At 35.0% G+C, this 18957-nt stretch overlaps 2 protein-coding genes across 2 annotated transcripts in view; one reads left to right on the top strand and one right to left on the bottom strand.

The window, feature by feature from the left end:
- Nucleotides 1-18957, top strand: part of brwd1 (bromodomain and WD repeat domain containing 1) — a 1114832-nt gene that overhangs the window by 862277 nt on the left and 233598 nt on the right. The gene's annotated exons all lie outside the window — the stretch shown is intronic.
- abcg1 (ATP-binding cassette, sub-family G (WHITE), member 1) overlaps nt 1-18957 on the bottom strand; it is a 45754-nt gene that overhangs the window by 21409 nt on the left and 5388 nt on the right.

Genomic DNA, 18957 nt, shown 5'->3' with positions numbered 1-18957 from the left:
GCCTCACAGCAAAGGTCACTGGTTCAATTCCAGGCTGGGCCAGTTGGCGTTTCTGTGTGGAGTTTGCATGTTCTCCCCGTGTTAGCGTGGGTTCCTTCTGGGTGCTCTGGTTTCACCCACAGTCCAAAGACATACGCTATAGGAGAACTTAATAAGCTAAATTCGCTGTGGTGTATGAATGTGAATGAGTGTGCATGAGGGTTTCCTAATACTGGGTTCCAGCTGGAAGGGCATCTGCTGCATAAAACATATGCTGGAATAGTTGGCAGTTCATTCCACTGTGGTGACCTCTGAAATAGAGACTAATTCAAAGGAAAATGAATGAATGTATGAACGAAATTTAAGATTTTAAGGTCATCCATTAGTTTACTGATACTTTTACATCAAATTCAACGCTTACCCATATGAACCCTGCTGAAAAATCAAGCTTAAACCAGCCTAGGCTGGTTGGCTGGTTTTAGCTGGTCGACCAGGCTGGTTTTAGAGGGGTTTTGGCCATTTCCAGGCTGGTTTCCAGCCATTTCCAGCCTGGTCTAAGCTTGTCAGGCTGGAAAATGACCAGCTAAATCCAGCTAAAACCAGCTTGACCAGCCTGGTTTAAGCTGGACATAGCTGGTTTTGGCCAGGCTCCCAGCCTGGCTACGCTGGTCAAGCTGGTTTTAACTGGTCATCTCCCAGCCTGACCAGCTAAGACCAGGCTGGAAATGATTGGAAACCAGCCTGGAAATGGCCAAAACCCCTCTAAAACCAGCCTGGTCGACCAGCTAAAACCAGCCTACCAGCCTAGGCTGGTTTATGCTGGTTTTTTCAGTAGGGAACAAATACTATAGTAATGTTATAGTGTTCTTAAACCATACTGTAGTAAAGTGTAGGGGAGCCCGGGGCACAAAGTAACGTGGGGTTAAATGTAACACAGTTTTAAGGTATTTGCTCATAGGCTGATTGGCTGGTTTAAGCTGGTTGACTAGCCTGGTTTTAGAGCGGTTTTGGCCATTTCCAGGCTGGTTTTCAGCCATTTCCAGCCTGGTCTTAGGTAGTCAGGCTGAAAAAAATAGCTAAAAATAGCTAAAAAAAAAATGTGTTTTTGAACCATACTGTAGTAAAGTGTAGGGCAGCACGGGGCACAAATATTGCATATTGCTAGCATGCTACTAGCATGTTTACTAGCAAATTTAAGTCATTGTTAGCCTATTTTCAGCACAATGTAGCATGACCTAGAAATGTGTTATTATGTTTTAGCACATTGCTAGCATTCTAGAATGTAGGCCTACTGTTTACTGGGTAAAGAAAACATCCACAGATATGGGTGTCATGGTTTAACTACAAAAACCTGCCTTTTGTGTAGTAATACAAGATAATTTGTTTTGTGGTAGCATTGCTAAAATGTTTTATAATGCCTGCATAGAATTTTGCTTTCATGTTTTATTACATTAATATAATTTAGCTAATATGCTTTAGCATATTTGTATCATGTTATTAGTATGTTTAGAATAATTGCCAGAATACGGAGCATGCTTAAAGCATGTTTTTTTTTCAAAACGATGCTATGTTTTAACACATTGCTAGCATGCTGAATGCACTTTCTGCATGAATGCACGTTTTCTGTACTAAAAAGAGATCATCCACAGATGTGGTTTCTGTGGTTTACACATGGTTAATTTTATGTGCTAGCATTGCAAAAATGTAAGTAGCACATTTAAGAATTTTGCTGTCATGTTTTAATACATTAATATAATTTAGCTAACATATTTTAGCATATAGCTAGCTTGTTGCTAGCATGTTTAGAATACTGACAGAATATTAAACACTTTGCAGGCATTGCTAGCATATTTCCAGCACAATTTAGCATGACATAGAACTTTGCTATAATATGTTTTTAACACATTGCTGGCATGTTCTAATTTGAATGTACCAGTTTCTGTACTGAAAAGAGATCATCTAGAGATGTAGTTACCTTGGTTTAACTAGAAAAACATGCCTTTATTGTTTTGTTTAAAGTAAACCATGGTTCATTTTATGTGCTGCTAGCATTTCAAAAATGTTTAGCATGCAAGTAGCATATTTCGAAATTTTGCTATCATGTTACAATACGAGAATGTAATTCAGCTAACATGCTTTAGCATACTGGTAGCGTGTTACTAGCATGTTTAGAATGCTGACAGAATATTAAACATGTTGCAAGTCATCGCGAGCATATTTCCAGCTCAATGTAGCATGGCCTAGAGCTTTGCTAATATATTTTAACACATTGCTAGCACGTTCCATCTAGAACGTTCCGTTTCTGTACTGAAAAGAGAACATCCACTGAATGCCCGACTGTAACCTGTTATTTATCCAGTAGCTGAGATGCTAATCCAGTTGATTGCAGTGGCTGCCAGCTTAATTGGATTGTGCTTACAATCCGTCAGAGCAATACACAAATACCTCTGACCTTCTCTGTCCTCTTTTAGCGCAGGATCCCAGGGCTTCTCCCGCTCATTGTGCACTATAGTAACCCCATAGACAGAAGAGTAAATTACATTATTTCTGAAGTGGAAAGGTGCGTCTCTAGGCGAAGCCAACGGGTTAGCAAATAAAGCCGGCATGATTTTGCTTAGTGCACCTGATGTGCTGCATGTCAACAGAGGAGAGAGCTATTCCTGGCCACGAAGGACTCAGGGGTTACTCTGAGTCATGATCAAGTTTAAATGAGGAAGAACTTGAAACCGAACTACTACAGAGCCACATGCTAAATTAGCATTTTTATCTCAGCACATTGTTTTGTTTATGATTACACATTATTTTCAATTGTCCTTAATTATTAATTAAAATAATTAATCACATGTACTAACTAAAAAGTGTGGCTAGAATGTAGGTTAGGTTAAGTTGCATGTAATTATGCCTAATAATTGGAAGTACTATAGAAATAACATGGGATGCAGAAAGTATTACCTATTTCTTTTGCATCACAGTTTGGTAATTATTAAAAATTTTACTAGTTAACGCTAATGTATTTATTAACATGAACAAACAATGAACAATACATTTATTACAGTATTTATTCATCTTTGTAGACATTAGTTAATGAACAAAAAATGTTTATTTTAAGCTCATGTTATCTAATTTTAACAAGCATAAATTTAGATTTTAATAATACCCTCATAAATGTTAAACTATGATTAATGATTATGATCAATTGCAGTACAAGTATTGTCCATTATTAGTTAACCTTGTTGTAAAGTTTGACCCTTTTTTATTATTCTTTGGTAAAAAATAGTCTTTTTTACGCCAGTTGCACTGGATTTAATCAGATGATGAATATTAATGTATGAATGCCTCAACAACATTCAAATTCCTTGGAAAACACATAATTAATTGTAGTTAACAAAGTCAAATGTTCCTACAAATTATTGCCTTGCATTTATGCTTGGTGATAATTTCAGTAACTATAACACTAAAGCCTCTATAAGTTTGGGATCACATTTCATATTTATTTAATGCTCAGCATAGTCATGCCTAGAAACATAAATAGAACCATAACCAAAGAAATAATGAGTAAATTCAATAAAACGGCAAATAACATAAATAAACCATGAACTATTTAAGTAAAAAGAAATCAATATCTGAAATAGCGTTCCTGAAATAAGATTTCAAGCCATTTTCTTTCACTCCAATACACAATTTCATTCTGTTTTTTTTTTTTTTTGTTTGTTTTTTTGACAGTTTAAAGTACTGTCACTTTAAATCAGGGGTCACCAATCTCGGTCCTGGAGGTCCGGTGCCCTGCAGGGTTTAGCTCCAACTTGCTTCAACACACCTGCCTGGATGTTTCAAGTATACCTAGTAAGACCTTAATTAGCTTGTTCAGGTGTCTTTGATTAGGGTTGGAGCTAAGATCTGCAGGACACCAGCCCTCCAGGAACAAGTTTGGTGAACACTGCTTTAAATGATCAAACTCTTTAAAGTCATGTGGATCATGATTGGCTGCCATTAGCTATGTTTACATGGACATATTTTTGGTTCGGTCAGAATGCAATACCTGGTTAGATGTGCGTAATTACCTATATGGCAGATTTTATACATGTTGATTTTATGGCATGGTCAACATTGAGTCTTGAAAGTAAAACTTCCAAGACTTGGAAGTAAGAGTAAGGGATCATTTCATACAGTAAAGTTGTTTTTTTCCTAATATTTGTGTATAATTTCACAATAAATCATGAAAACCTACTTCTCATGTAAGTTCTTATCAAATATTGAATGTGAAAAGTGAATAAAAACAAACATTATTAAATATCTTATTATCTTTTTAAATAATACGTTCATTCATTTAGCTCAGTTCCTTATTTATCAGAGGTCATCACAGTGGAATAATCTGCCAATTTTTCCAGCATATGTTTTATGCAGCGGATGCCCTTCCAGCTGCAACCCAGTACTGGGAAACACCCATACACACTCACATTTACACACTATGGTCTATTTTGTTTTCCAATTCACCTATAGTGCATGTCTTTGGACTGTGGGAAGAAACTTGAGCACCTGGAGGAAACACCACCCAACACCAACGCGGGGAGAATATGCCAACTCCACACTGAAATGCCAACTGGCCCAGCCGGGACTCGAACCAGCGACCTTCTTGCTCTGAGGTGACAGTGCCAACCACTGAGCCACCATTCTGCCTAAATAATACTTTCATACATACATAAATTAAATGAGCAGTAAGAATAGACTACAACTTAGTTTTTACAGCCCAGTAAATCATTTTGACTGTGTGTGTACTGCTGTGTTAGTGATCTTCAAAAACCTGTTTATTGCTTCTCTATAGCTGAATGCATCTATGTAAGTGAGCACAACTACAGAATCAGACATTGATATTCTTTGGTGGAAACAGTGTTTAATAGATAGGTCATTGATAGGTACAGCGATAAGAGTAGGATCTGGTGTTTTCTGGGCCTGATGTCAATAAAAGCTTTTATTTCAGTAGCAAGGACCTTTTCAGCTCTGAATCCTACAGGACATTCTTTTAGTGCAATGACCACTAATATATCAAAAGCTCAAGTCAAAGTTGATTTCTTAATTCATGACCCCTTTAAACCACTCATTTTAAATAATGTATGCCATTGTCAGGACCGGCTCAAGCCTCACTGGTGCTCTAGGCAAACGACGATCCTGCCACTTTCACGGTGTTCATGTCAAGAGGGGGATTTCGCCTCTAGCAAAATGTCGCCCTGGGCGATCGCCCATATTGCCCATCCCTAAATCCGCCCTTGGCTATGTATTCAGACTAGGCTGCTAGTCTGATTACAGTTGGATTATTTAGGACCAATTTTTTGTTGAAAAAGACATCTAATAGACATCAAAGCATACACGTCCTGGATAAAACAAGGCTACATTTGAGCTGTCATAGTCTAACAATGGACGACTGATCAAACAGTCAGGTTAGACAGACTTTACATGTGCACTAATTAATTCCATTCTATTTAATGACTGGTCGATTTTTAGGCTATTGTAAGACATATATTAGATTTTGACAAACACAAAAATGCTTGCTCATTTGATGCTTGACATACAATAGAGAAAAAAAACATGAACGACGAGGCGATGAAACTGTAAAGTAAGTCATTTAAAACCCCTAAAATGAAAGTTAGAAAAGTTTACAAAGGTAAATTAAAAGAAAGAAAAACTATAAAACAATTATTAACAGTATATTTTTGCACAATATGCACAGTGTAAATGTTTAAAGCTGAGCTTAACTTACATTTCTGAACATTTGTACAAAATGTGCAACAAACAAAAATGTTAAGATGTGGAATCATGTGTTGAGCATATTGTCATGCAAAAATCAGACATTATAGGCTGTTTTAATGATCTAAGCGCATGGTCTAAAGCTGCAATTAGGGCATGTCCAAATCCACTTTTACTATTTTAAGTATTGGCAAAATAGTCTGCGTGCCAAGCGCATGGTCTAAAAGGGCTGTTCTTATTCTCTTAATGAGTTATGGGTCTGTTTTGGGAATAAAGTGCAATAAACCACTCAGAGTAGTACACTACTTGTACGTTGATATTAGTATACTTACTAAAAGTATACTTTTATACTTGACCTTTATTTAAGTATACTTTAAAAAAAATAAGTATACTTCTTGCTCCTAAGGGTGTATTTACTGACTTGATTACTAAGATCAGTCTTAAATTGCCACTCTGACAGTCAAGTTGGGTCAAAGCCTGTCAAGTTGGGTCAAAGCGAGTGCTGCAATCATCACTACACTGGGAGCGTTTAAAGAATTGTGATATTTTTCTGTTTTCTGTAGGTTGACATGAAATCTTAGCCAGCCAAAATCCATGGGTGTTACTTAAAGTCAACATAATCGTAAAATTGGCATAAAGTAAACGTTGTTATTTCTGTCAGACAGCGTTCGGTGAGACCATAAATAAAAAAAAATCCTTTTAAACTAGTTTTTTTTTTACAATAATTAAACAACAATTGTGAAATTAAAGCGATTAACTTCTGGCTGTGTGAAACTCCATGGTGTGCAATTCAGAGAGCAGAAATTTGTAAACGATCGACCATGTAGAGACAGAAACGACATTCCATTGTGTAAATAAGATATTATATATGGCTTTTTAGCTTGTTTATAAAAATAACTTTTGATCTGGCACTATATAGAAAATAAAATTAACCTAACTTGAAGGGGGGTTGTGAAAGCCGTTGGGAGGGCAGAGCGCCCCCCTAATATAATTGTAGGAGAAACACAGCACTACAGGGAAAAAAACGAATAGCGAGTCGAGTAAGTGTAAAGTATGTCACATAAAACCCATAAAATGAAAGTAAGAAAAGTTTACAAAAGGTAAATTAAAAGAAAAAACTAGAAAACAAACATTAGCAGTGGAGTTTTGCAGAATATGCACAATGTAAATGTTTAAAGCTGAGCTTAACTTACATTTCTGAACATTTATACAAGAAAATTTGTAACAAAAAAATGTTAAAATGTGAAATCATGTTGTTGAGCATATTGTCATGCAAACATCAGACATTATAGGCTGTTTTAATTATTTAAGAGCATGGTCTAAAGCTGCAATTAGGGCATGTCCAAATCCACTTTTGCTATTTTAAGAATGGGCAAAACAGTCTGCGTGCCAAGCGCATGGTCTAAAAGGGCTGTCCCTATTCTCTTAAAGAATTATGGGTCTGTTTTGGGAATAAAGTGCAATAAATCAGTCAGAATCTGATCTCCTATTCGCCTTAAAGAGCAAACTGTCGATGCACCATAGCCCCAGAAAAACTGAACGCTTCACTAGCAAGGAAACAGATCTGCTCATGCGCAAGATCAAAGTGCACAAGCAGACCATCTACAGAATGAGATGGATTTTACCAAAGCTGAGGTGAAGAAGGCATGGGAGGAGGTGACAGTTTGTAGAAATAATAATCTTTGATATTTGAATCCATTTTCCTATTTAACATTTTTTAATGCTGCTCATCCCTGTGTGTGTAATAGGGAATGCATAGGCGTGTTGCGAACCCAAAAACTTGCACCTTTGATTGCTCTGGAAATCGTTATTCATTGAATGACAGGGTTTAATAACTGAGGGTGTCTGTGTGTACTAAAGAGATACCTACAAAATAAAGTCAACCCTTTCAAGACTTTTAGCCCTCATCACCTTCCATAGAGCACTACCTAATCCACAGTCCAACTGCTTTGAAACGTGCTGTTAAAACAACATTGCTTCCATGCCAATGTGACAGTCTGCTGTTCTGGCCAACAAACTGTCTTTCTGACCGATGGAGGAGATCTCTTTAGGTAATTGAGCCAAAGCTCTGGCACGCGCTTCACTTTCTCTAAAGCAGGGTTGTCCATCAGCTAAAAGTGCTCTTACAGTGTATAATCTAGGACAGGGGTTCTCAACTGGTTTGGCCATGGGACCCACATTTTTACATGGTCATCAAGCCGCGAGCCAAATTTTTTTCAATTATTCTTATTTATTTGTTAACATACACAAGAAGTGACCGATAAATCATAAGAAAATCACCAAGACTTACAAATAAATAATATTTTATTGCTGTCATTTAACAAAATGTATAAAATTATAGAAATAACAAAGTAAAAACAACAAATATTGTAAACAGTGGTTAGGGTAAGGAAAGTTTCAGTTACCATGAACTAAACTGTTAATAAAACATGTTGTCTGGTTTCTAAATGTCTTTTTAATTTAGAAGGACTCTCCTGAGAGAGCACCTTTCTACTTATGACACACTGAGGCTTTAAGTCTGTTTTGTCGTCAATATATGTAAATCCATACTTTACATACGCGGGGTCGTACTTGCGCTTCGACATATTTGTTGCTATAATTAAATTAAATTTCACATGTCAAACATAGGTGCACGCATTTCAAAATAAAAGCTCAACTCCTTGTTCAAGCTCTTGTTCTCTTTAAACTGGATTACTGCAACTCTCTACTAGCTGGGCTTCCAGCTAACTCTATCAAGCCTCTTCAACTGCTCCAGAACGCAGCAGCACGAGTTGTCTTCAATGAACCTAAACGAGCACATGTCACTCCGCTGCTAGTCCGTTTGCACTGGCTGCCAGTTGCTGCTCGCATCAAATTCAAAGCTCTGATGTTTGCCTACAAAGTGACTTCTGGCTTTGCTCCTTCTTATCTGCTCTCACTTCTGCAGATTTATGTGTCCTCCAGAAACTTGCGTTCAGTGAATGAACGTTGCCTCGTGGTTCCATCCCAAAGAGGAAAGAAATCACTATCGCGAACGCTCACGCTCAATCTGCCCAGTTGGTGGAATGAACTCCCTAACTGCATCAGAACGCCAGAGTCACTCGCTATTTTCAAGAAACGACTAAAAACTCAACTATTTAGTCTCCACTTCACTTCCTAATCTGCAATTGCCTCTCTGAATATCACACTAACTGTACCCAAAAAAATGTTTAAATAAAAAATAAAAAATACTAATACTACTAATACTTTCCTTCTTAGACTTTACATACCTGAAACTTGCCTATAGCACTTATTCATTGTTGCTCTTATAGTTGTGTAAATTGCTTCCTTGTCCTCATTTGTAAGTCGCTTTGGATAAAAGCGTCTGCTAAATGACTAAATGTAAATGTAAAGTCAAAACAAGTTAAAAACTCAACTTTTGTTTTTTTTTTTTACCACACACTCCGCGACCCACTGAAAATATTAACGCAACCCATTTTTAGGTCCCAACCCACCAGTTAAGAAACACTGATCTCGGAGACACTATTACAACATGAAGATCAGAAGAAGTAAAAAATACCAGAGATGAACCTGAGTAGAGGAGATGCCATGTCATTCTTTTACATGCTTCGGTAGACTGTGCATGTTATTTTCTGTGACATTTTCACCCATACTGGAGGTTACTCAAGGCTCTGTGAGGTTCTATGAGGACTTTTAAATGCTATTAAAAGCTTGAGAGTGTGAAGAAAGGTTGTTTTAGGCATGTAGCACTTTCAAAAAACCCTATACATATGCACTTTGCAAGGACTCAAAGACAAATGTTATTTACTGCCTGAAGAAAGCCATTATGAGAATGATTACATATAATTGACTATAATCACATATAGGAACCTATATTCACCAGCCAATTGTTTAGGTATAGTTCCAGGTTGGACCCCTTTTGCCTTCAGAACTGCTTTAATCCTTCATGGTGGAGATTCAACATTTTCTTTTTGGCTTAGTCCCTTTTATTAATGTGTGGTCGCCACAGCGGAATGAACCACCAACTTATCCAGCATATGTTTAATGCAGTGAATGCTCTTCCAGCTGCAACCCATCAATGGGAAACATCCATAAACCCTCGATCACACACATACACAACAGAAAATTTGGCTTACCCAATTCACCTTTAGCGCATGTCTTTGGACTTGTGGGGGAAACACGGGGAGAACATGCAAACTCCACACAGAAATGCCAACTGACCCAACTCAGGCTCGAACTAACAACTTTCTTGCTGTGAGGCGATTGTGCTACCCACTTCGCCACTGTGATGCCTAATATTATGTACTCCTTTCTTTATATTTCATTAGTTTCTGTTATATTATATTTAAGCTCTTATGTTAATATATTCTATTTACAAGGGTATATAGGACACCTAAAGCCCATTAATGACTTGTGGTCATGTGACCATGAAAGATGAAAAATGTCCTGGTTACAGAAAAGTCAGCTAAAGCAGATGAATGACTCCTGCAGAGTGCACTATTAAATATTTACGACACATTCGTTGGCAATGAATCCATAATGTGAGTGTTCATTGTACCAGAGTTTCCAGACAGGCTCATTTTAAACTCTTTTTCTTTCTTTCTACACTCATTAAAAATTCTGTTTGCTTGTTCAAACTACTTATTGCTGAAACAACACAATGGTTTAGTTTTTGAGGGGAGAACTTAGTTATTTTATGTTCAATCAATTTAAATGTCTAAAAACGTTAAAAAGTTAAATTCTATCAAGTTGTCCCAACACAAATCGAAACTTTTATAGACTTTATAAACTTTTATTGAGTGGCCTAAAATAATTCAATGTATAAAAAACTAATAAATAAAGAACTAAATCTGTACAATAACAGAACATGTACCTGCAGTTTAATACAAGTCTTTTGTACCATAGTATACAACACCAACCCAAACAATATATCACTTTAAACTATTAAAAATGTTCATAAAAGTCACTTTTTCCAATGTTTTCAGGTTAAAAGTTGTCAGAGGAAAGATTGAGACCTCAAAATGCAATTCAAAAGCATAAATAAATGGGTGGAAAAAAAATATCACAAAATACTGAAAACTGCTAATTTACGGATATTTTTATTGTGTATCTACCTCATAAAATATATATATATATATATTTTTTTTTTTTTTTTTTTATCTGTAAATGTTTTTATACAGTTGAAGTCAGAATTATTAGCCCCCCTGTTTATTTTTTCCCTAATTTCTGTTTAACACAGAGAAGATTTTTCAACACATTTCTAAACATAATAAAGTAAAACAATAATAAAATAAACAAAATAAGTTTTAATAACTCATCTCTAATAACTGATTTATTTTATCTTTGCCATGATTACTGTAAATAATATTTGATATACTTATATATTTAAGACACTTCAATACAGCTTAAAGTGACATTTAAAAGCTTAACTAGGGTAATTAGGTTAACTAAGCAGGTTAGGGTAATTAAGCAAGTTATTGGTTAGTTCTGTAGACTACTGAAAAAATATATATATAAAAATATAAAATATATATATATAAAAAAAAAATATATATATATATATATATATATATATATATATATATATATATATATATATTCATATATATATATATATATATATATATATATATATATATATATATATATATATCAAACTAGGATTATTATACTATTCTTTTGAGTATTCAAAATGATTGTTGATGAATAAGAGTAATGTTTTTAATTTTAATCTAATTTTAATCATTTTAATCTAATGATACAGGTAGATTTGATTTAAAGGTAGAAAATGGCTTGTTTGTGTGAAGTTTTGAAAATATAGAACAGTTCCAAAATCCTGTATTAAGATTAGTTAGGAGACACTTGAGAGCATGATAAAAGAGTTAAAACAGTGTGCTATCCCTTTAAAGGGAATAATTCACGAATGCAGCCTCTGGACTTGCTGTACTTTTCAGTGATAACGCTGATAGCTTTATTTGACAAAACTATATATATTCTTATTCCTAAAGTGAACAATCAAGCTTTTATTCCTAAAGTGAACAAAAAATCTGCCTTCTTTGCCTGTAGCGTGGCTCATTAGCAGTGTTGTGTTCACAAGAGCACAGCTGATGGTTTCACCCTGTTCCCGCTCTCCCGCCCTTAGCATGTAGCGGAGGTTACTGCAGTTTACTGACCCACAGTAACTGAGAGCCGACCGCTCACTCTCTCTTTCCTCTAAGTATGGATTACAAAGATTTGTTAGACAGCTCAAAGGCCTGGTTTCGATTGCAGTTAATTGATAATACACAAGCTGAAGCTACCTGTGGCTCTATGTTGTTGTTCATGTACAAACAAAATTAGCTGTCGACAGCATTTTCAGATGCACATACTTTAAAGTCAACTTTTGGCCAGCGGAGAAATTAAAATGGTCGTGCCCAACTGAGTCTGGTTCTCTCAAGGTTTTTTTTCTTCACTCCCATCAGGTGAAGCTTTTTTTCCCTCTCCGCTGTCGCCACTGCCTCGCATGGTTCAGGATTGGTAGAGCTACGCATCGATGAATTTGCTCTTCAGTGTTTGAACTCTCAGTAATGATTAAATCACACTGAACTGAGCTAAACTGAACTGAACTGAACTTAAACACTAAAACCTGAACCACACTGTTCCAGTTACTATGACCATTTATGTGAAGCTGCTTTGACACAATCTACATTGTAAAAGCGCTATACAAATAAAAAAGCTGAATTGAACATGAAAATAAAAATGGCCCTGTGAACTCTTTAAAATAAAGTGTGACAACTAAACTGTATTTTTGTAAATTTGTACATTTTAAATATGCAAATATTTTCTGTACTCTATTTACACTGTAAAAATCCACAAATTATGTATTTTGTAATTCGTTTCTATCATTTATTTATGTCTTAAATTGCATTAAGGGACTTTGATATTTCTTCCAACAACTTTAAACGTTGAAATTTTTTTTTAAAACTAATTAATTTTAAATATAACAATTTTAATAGGTTAAAGTAATATATTGTCTGGGTTGGTGTTGTATATGGTACAAACACCTTGTAATAAACTGTCAGTACATTTTCCCATATTTTACAGACATATTCTATTTTTTTATTTTGGTAGCACTTTAGAATGACTATCCATTATAACTAGTTAATAGATCATTAATAAACTGTTAGTTAATGGGTTATATATGCCTTGTAAAAATAATAGTTAATAGTTTAATTATTTATAGCTATCCGTTAAAACTAGTTTATAGTCCATTAATAAACTGCTAGTAAATGGGTTATATATGCCTTGTTAAATAACAGTTTATAGTTTGTAAATTATTTGTAGCTATCCGTTATAACTAGTTTATAGTCCATTAATAAACTGTTAGGAAATGGGTTTTATATGCCTTGTTAAATAATAATTAATACTTTATTAATTATTTGTAGCTCTCCGTTATAACTAGTTTATAGTCCATTAACAAACTGTTAGTTAATGGGTTATATATGCCTTGTTAAATAATAGTTAATAGTTTAATTATTTATAGCTATCCGTTATAACTAGTTTATAGTTCATTAATAAACAGTTAATGGCTTATATATGCCTTGTTAAATAATAGTTAATAGTTTAATTATTTATAGCTATCTGTTATAACTAGTTTATAGTCCATTAATAAACTGTTAGCTAACGGGTTATACATGCCTTGTTAAATAATAGTTAATAGTTTAATTATTTATAGCTATCCGTTATAACTAGTTTATAGTCCATTAATAAACTGTTAGCTAACGGGTTATACATGCCTTGTTAAATAATAGTTAATAGTTTAATTATTTATAGCTATCCGTTATAACTAGTTTATAGTCCATTAATAAACTGTTAGCTAACGGGTTATACATGCCTTGTTAAATAATAGTTAATAGTTTAATTATTTATAGCTATCCGTTATAACTAGTTTATAGTCCATTAATAAACTGTTAGCTAACGGGTTATACATGCCTTGTTAAATAATAGTTAATAGTTTAATTATTTATAGCTATCCGTTATAACTAGTTTATAGTTCATTAATAAACTGTTAATTAATGGGTTATATATGCCTTGTTAAATAATAGTTAATAGTTTAATTATTTATAGCTATCTGTTATAACTAGTTTATAGTCCATAAATAAACTGCTAGTAAATGGGTTATATATGCCTTGTTAAATAATAGTTAATAGTTTGTTAATTATTTGTAGCTATCCGTTATAACTAGTTAATTGTCTATTAATAAACTGTTAGTTAATGGGTTATAAACGACTTGTTAAATAAAAGTTAATAGTCTGTTAATTATTTATAACTGTGCCTTATAGATAGCCAATAAATAACTTATAAGCTGCTAGTTAACAAGTTATGAAGTTATGAACAAGTTATGAACAAGCTGTTAGTAAATTACTTACTATAGACTTGTTAAGAATCAGTTAATAGCTTATTTATGTTAATGGAACGCTATCCTAGTTGGAACTATTCTTCATTTATTAACTGTTAGTAAATGAGGAATAGTTGCAACTAGAATAACGTCCCAATAACATACATAAGTTAATAACTAACAGTTTTTTCTAAAATAGTTTTTAATAAAACAAATATAAATATGAATATAATAATACTGCTAATTATAATAACATTATATAAAAGCAAATTTTTATGAATAAACTGAAAAATCCCCCTGAGATGAAGAAGGCATGAAAGTATGGTTTTTATATTTATGTAGGCTAGAAAATAATATTTTTTGTAACATTTTAATCCTTGAATTCTTTTACATATGTAAAAGATATTTGCGTATTGCTGTACACCATGTGTGTATTAAGTAGTGTGTAAGCGATCGAGCTGCACAACTAACGCGCTCGGCGCTGGACTATAGAAAGCTGGTCTATTGAGCGGCCTATTTTAGTTCCTCAAAATAGCATCGCACCAACAATGCCCCTCAAAATGCCTCCTTTTTTAGGTGTATGATAGGACCCATTGTGTCCAAAACCAAGTTGAAAACACGACCTGTGCTTCTTCCTTTAACGATTTAAATGTGTTTCTAAACTTGTGATCCTCTACCGTTTGTCTTTGCTATGGCCATCATCAGCTGTTCCTCACACTCGCAAAGCGGGCAATTTTTTAAAATAGTACAACTTTTGCCACTGTGTGGATTATTACTGAATGTGTGTCGTTGTCATTACTTGGGATTAGGGTTAAGAGTAGACTAATATGCTGGTGTTGACCTGCATGGCTTTATTGCACTCCTGCATTGGGCTCTAACATACTCTGTGTACTACTTCATAGCCGTGGTGGGCATTTCTCTCTGTCTTGCGTTAAACCCAGTCAATACTTTTATTTCAGTATGTTGATGTACTTCCAAGTAAAAAAAAAATTGAGTAATGGGCAGAGCTTTCTATTGCATATCATTCGCTCATAGCAAACTAATGGTAATAGAGGGCACTAATATGCAGCTGCTATAGCTGCCCTCAGGTTGACGTCAACAGAAGAACCACCACTCCAAACGCAGAAACAAATGATCTGAGTTTGAACAAAAACAAACTCTATTTTTTCAGCGGATTAATTTTGATTATGTGCTCAGAAAAAGAAGAACAACGTGCACAAGTAAAGTAAACATTGTTAAATTTGTTATCATATAGACTTTAAGTGCTTAAGGGCAGGAATGTATGTGGAGTATTCTGTTCTTTTTTTAGGGAAAAGCCAAAAACAGCTGATGGCTCTCTGAGAGGACTGAGTAAAGTCACCAGTACGATGAGTCAGTTAGCTGTGAGTGCTTATGTATATTTCATGGCAGGAGAGCTGGAACAAGCGTCACTGCAGTGTGCCATTGAAGTTTCATTAAAATGTGCTTTTGTACTTTGAGCTTAACCTGACTTTGACTTCATTAAAGGAATAATTCACCTTAAAAACGCTCTTATTTTATGTATTTATCCTTATTCCATAACCACTGTTACTTTTGTGGGACAAATTAGTTTAGGAACTAGATCAGATGTTGTCAGCTGACTGTTGAATACATTTGATTATCATTTGAACTGGGTTTTCAGAGGTTTTCAAACTGATTGAGTCAAATATCAGAGAAAAAAATATTTGTTTTATTTATTTATTTATTTATTTATTTATTTATTTATTTATTTATTTATTTATTTATTTTTTATTATTATTATTATTATTACTTTTATTTAGTTCTGCTCTAAAGAACATATAGCCATGCCCTAAAGAACTGATAGCTTTCCCTAAATGACTGATAGCTCTTCCCTAAAGAACTAATAGCTCTCCCCTAAAGGACTGATAGATCTGCCCTGATGCACTGATAGCCCCGCCCTGACGAAATTATAGCCCCACTCTTAATGACTAATAGCTCTGCCCAAAAGGCCTGATAGCTCTGCCCTATTGCACAGATCTCTGCCTTAAAGCACTGGTAGCTCTGATCTAATGGACTAATAGGAAGACTAATAGCTCTGCCCTAAAGGACTTATAGCTCCGCACTAATAGACTGATAGCTCTGCCCTTAATAACTAATAGCTCCATCCTTAAGGACTGATAGCTCCGCCCTAATGGACTGATAGCTCCGCCCAAAAGGACTGATAGCTCCACCCTAAAGGACTGATAGCCCTGCCCTAAAGAACTGATAGCTCCACCCTAAAGGACTAATAGCTCTGCCCTAATGGACTGATAGCTCCGCCCTAAAGGACTGATAGCTCCACCCTAAAGAACTGATAGCCCTACTCTAAATGACTGCTAGCTCTGCCCTAAAGAACTGATAGTTCCGCCCAAAAGAACTGATAGTTACAGCCTGCAGGACTGAGAGCCCTGCCCTAAATGACTGATAGCTCCACCCTAAAGGACTGATGGCTCCGCCCTAATGGACTGATAGTCCTGCCCTAAAAGACTTATAGCTCTGCCTTAAAGAACTGATAGTTTTGCAATAAAAAAAACTGATTGCTCCACCCTAAAGAACTAATAGCTCAGCCCTAAAAGATTGCCTGACAGCTCTGCCATAAAGAACTGATAGCTACAATCTGCATGACTAATAGCCCCACCCTAAATGACTAATAGCCCCACACTTAATGACTGATAGCTCTGCCCTAAAGACCTGATAGCTCCGCCCTAATGCACTAATAGCTCCGCCCTAAAAGACTAATAGCTCTGCCCTAAAGGTCTGATAGCCCCACCCTAAAGACATTCCATGTGACCAGAAGTGAAGAAAAGTCATTTTGAGGGGTTAAGGTCAAGGTTATGGTATATGATTAAAGATTATAAAGGTAAATACATTTTTTACAAAATAATGAAGTGCACGGATAAAAAGCACTACTATATATGAAAATAAGATTAGAAAATTTGAATTTCATGTCGACTTAAAATATGCCAATTGCTTAAATCATTTTTGCCCACCTCTGTATATTTAAATAATAATCATTCATCTACAGAAAATGTGTGATCAGAAAAACATCTTTTTATCAGCAAGCCCAGTACCGCTAACGCTATAAGCTATTTCCTTTATTTAGCAGAAAGGCTAGGTCACTCAATGAGCACTTCCAAAAATACTTCAAAGCTACAGGGGGAAAGATGACAGAAATATAACCTGACAAGTGAAGTCTGGGGAAAAATAAAGAAGGAGTAATAAGAGCAGATTGCGCATCTTGTCGGATGAAAACAAACAGCCCGTCTCAGGATTACTAGCATAGACAAAGCTTTCCTCCACTGAACATTTGTGGGGTGTCCAAGAAACTTAAAATCAAATTACAATCCAGATGGCGAGTCTAATGAAGACTTCAGCGGCCGTCAGAAAAGCCCTGCTTCTTGAGGTAAAAGTACAAAATCAAAGCAAAGGCAAAGCAGACAGCTGGAGCGTTATATCAAGTCTAGCACTTCATTAATGAGCGCAGACAAACATGGAGGATATTTCAGGATGTTAGGCACAAACACTAAAGCATTCCTGCTAAATCAGTTCCTCATAATCTACATCAGGGGTCTCCAAATTTGTTTAATTTGCACGCTACTTTTTAAAAAAATTGAAAGAGGCAGAGAGATACTCATGTAATGACCATTTAATCATAAAAAAAAATACAGTTGGCAGCTTTTCTGGATTATTAGCCCCCTGTGTGTGTGTGTGTGTGTGTGTGTGTGTGTGTGTGTGTGTATATATATATATATATATATATATATATATATATATATATATATATATATATATATATATAAATTATTAAAAATAAATGATAAAAAATATAAACATGTATATATATTTTTTTCTCATATTTTACTAGATGTTTTTTAAGATACTAGTATTTAGCTTAATGTGCAATGTAAAGGATTAAGTAGCTAGGGTAATTAGGCAAGTCAATATGGGGGCTATTAATATTGAACTTAAAATGTTCTTTTAAAAAACCAACTGCTTTTATTTTATTCAAGCCAAAATAAAACAAATAAGACTTTCTCCAAAAGAAAAATATGATAGGAAATACTGTGAAAAATGCCTTGCTCTGTTTAGCATCATTTAGGAAATATTTGAAATAGAGAAAAAAAAAATCACAGGAGGGCTATTTATTCTGACTTCAACTGTACGTATGTACATGTGTGCTCAGCATATGTTAGTACACCCCCTACAAATCTATCTTTTGGATTAATATTTTAGTAGGATCCTTTGCAATATTAAATTTGTGCATATACATTGGATTATTCACAGTACTGAAGCCAATTCTGGAGCTAATTTAACAAAAAACTTAGCATAATGGTCCAAAGGTCTGTACACCAAAATGTATGTGTTAGGGAAAATATTTAGTAAACATTTTAAAAAGAGAGAAAAAAAAAATTCCAACCCAGGCTCATTCTGAAAACGTATCGCTATATAAATTTCTGGAGAGTGCAAGATACGTCCCAGGAGCTTTTGTAGTTTTTTTTTCGCGAATCTGCCAGAGTCTGCGGTATACCACGCTTTTTGAGATCTTAAATTTCTCTCGCGAGTGCCATTCACACCTGCTCTTTTCACATAAATCCACCAGAGGGCGCTGTCAACTGACTGACTAACTGACTGAGTGACCTACTGACCAATCAACTGACCCACGGTCCTCCTTCTCTAAACCCAACCAATAGTGTTTTCAAAGCACCGATTGACCAGTTCACCCACTTCCCTAAACCCAACCATCAGTTTTAAAAAGCAATTCAGAAAATGAAGGGCCCTCGTTTTCAGATTTTACCACATTCTCACCCTGTTATTTACTTGTTTACTTTTGGATTCTGTTTTTTTCCTACCCACTTTTTGGA

Source organism: Danio rerio, chromosome 15, assembly GCF_049306965.1.
Source record: "Danio rerio strain Tuebingen ecotype United States chromosome 15, GRCz12tu, whole genome shotgun sequence".
NCBI lineage: Eukaryota > Metazoa > Chordata > Actinopteri > Cypriniformes > Danionidae > Danio > Danio rerio.
Note: the sequence above shows the minus strand (reverse complement) of the source record. Positions and strands in the feature narration are given on the sequence as shown.